The sequence below is a fragment of the Lotus japonicus genome, chromosome 1 (assembly GCF_012489685.1).
Source record: "Lotus japonicus ecotype B-129 chromosome 1, LjGifu_v1.2".
Taxonomy (NCBI): Eukaryota; Viridiplantae; Streptophyta; class Magnoliopsida; order Fabales; family Fabaceae; genus Lotus; species Lotus japonicus.
Window position 1 is genome coordinate 38304792 of NC_080041.1, and position 2565 is coordinate 38307356.

The window sequence follows — 2565 nt, forward strand, 5'->3', positions numbered from 1 at the left end:
TCCTATTTATTGCCAAGGATTATTTTCCAAACACAAAAAGTTGTAAAATTGTTGCTGTTTTCTTATATCACATTCAGTTTAAATCTTAATTCTTTTAAATTAACTTTGATCCTTAAAACATTTTCACTAAAAGAGTTCTAGAGGACCTCCAGTCCCCAGATTGCTCGTGGGATATTTGTTTACCAAGAAACCCAAGTAAACACTTGCTTAACTAAGAAGAATCAACATTACTGTCAATCGTTAGTGACTGTGTATACCTTAATTCGAAAAAATCCTAGGTGGTTCTTCACGGGCTTCGGGTCCCTTGCCATTTACATGCTAGCATCTTCGGCTTGTCACGAGACCAACTAACACATTGGCATAATTAAGTTTCATTGACCTATACATAACAACATGACATAGTTTATATAAAACACTAACACAAAATAAAGGGTTCTAACTTATTTCATGGGGTTGTTTAACCCTATCATAGATGAACCAATAATATTTTTTTTTGAGACATGAATTATATATACAGATTTACATGTGAAGGATAATATATAAATTATCTGTCACATAGTTTACTATCACTTTTCCTTTCATTCTCTCTTCTTTTTCTCTCAATCCAAACAACTCAAAAAACACTTCATTTCCTTTGCTAGATAAGTTAGTGGTAGAAAGAAGTATCAAAATAAGCAAGCTCCCAAATCCAATTGATGATTTTGTCCTAATACCACCTTCCTTCACCTTCCTTTGCTAGTTAAGTTAGTGGTAGAAAGAAGCATCAAAATCAGCTAGCTCCCAAATCCAATTGATGATTTTGTCCTAGTAGTACCACCTTCACCGTACATTTCGTTCCACTTTCTTAACTCATTCAGGCTAAGTGCATCATAGGCAACTGATGGACCCACCTTGGATTTCGATTGAAGAAAATCATCCAAGGTAAGAGGCCTTAATGCAAAACTTTTACCTATATTGCCTCCCGTCTTTTCTTCCTCTAAAAGGTCTTGAACAGGTCGATATGCTGCAGCAATACAGAGGTTCTTTTTTTTTTTTTTTGGTCAAAAGAGGTTCTTCAAATCGCTGCCAGAGTATCCATCAGTCAAGTTAGCAAGTTTGTCAAACTGAAAATCAGGATCCAAATTTTCATGTTTAAGAATTATTCTTAAAATCTTCATTTGATTTTCTGCGTCTGGTAAATCCAAATATATCCTTCTTGGTAAGCGGCGAATAACAGCATCATCAAGGTCAAATAGCCGGTTTGTTGCACCAAGGATGAGTATTCTTTGGTTTTCTTTTGACCTTAATCCATCCCACGCAGCCATGAACTCGTTAATCAATAATCATTGCTCTAGTGGCCTCATGCTCAGAAGCACCACCTCGAGCACCAAGAATAAAATAACCGAGTTAGAAATTTCTTAAAATTTGAATTTCTTTTTCATAAATAATCATATTTCTCTACTAGGATTAGGTTGAATAACCAACCTCATGAGGTAAGTTCGACAACCTTGCATAACAATAGCAAATATATATGCTATATTTTTAACATGGCCTCTCTGTCTCTAGTGTGATTCCTGTTTCGAGTTTCACCATTCATATGTATATATAGCTCTCCCCAACTCCATTGAGGCTTTGTCAATGCTTGCACCAACTACACCATGCATAGATATGAAGCCAATCATGACATCGATCCCACTTTTGTTAAGTGAGGCTAGGCCACTAGTTGGATAGTCATGACATTATGTGACCAAGCTTTGACCTACCACACCCACCTTCTTTTGTTCTTCATTTGATTCATTTACTATCATTATACCTTTCAATTACATTTTAGTGTTCATAGGTTTTTGTTGTTGTCGTTTCGGTGTTTTGAGAAGAGGAAGATGCATTCTCTACCAAGAATCAAATAAAATAATTTAAAAATTAATCACAAAGAGTTCATTTCCAAAGTTTTCCACTCACATTTGTTCAACAAGGGGTCACTTTAATAAATTCGATTATTCATTAATCTTGATTAGGACACGCTTCCTCTATTGTTTCTCCTCATTGTTCTCGAGCTGCAATATCACACTATATATTGAACCATAGACCCACGACGCATACTAGCTATATAGCTACTATAGGTTTTGTCTTTATTCCCACACCAAAACTTTGTCCAATATCTGAAGTCTATAGAAATACATTTAATAACTCCCATTTTGATAACTTTATAACATACGTGGCATTACTTTGTTCTTTCAAAATAAAATTTTGAAAAGAAAAACAATAGATCATTCAGTAGAGCAATAAAGTACACGAATTGCTATATACCAAACTTGAAAGTTGAAAGTAATTGAAAAAGCATGGCGTAGCAGAATCAATGAACATGCATGGCAGGGATAATGCCCGGCGAGCTCCGTGTAAAGCGGTAGCAAACTCATCAGCAACAAAATAAACAAGAAAATTCCAGCCTCTAGCTTGGAGCTTTTCTTAGCTTTCCTTTGTCTTGTGTGTGTGAGAGAGATCATCTGTGGATCGAATTATATTATTGCACTTCAATTAACCTGAGTTGTAAATAGATAGATATATAAGTAGATCTATAATCGAAGT

At 35.1% G+C, this 2565-nt stretch overlaps 1 pseudogene; it reads right to left on the reverse strand.

The window, feature by feature from the left end:
- Positions 1-716: 716 nt before the first annotated feature.
- Positions 717-1374, reverse strand: LOC130735201 (uncharacterized; annotated as a pseudogene).
- Positions 1375-2565: the final 1191 nt, after the last annotated feature.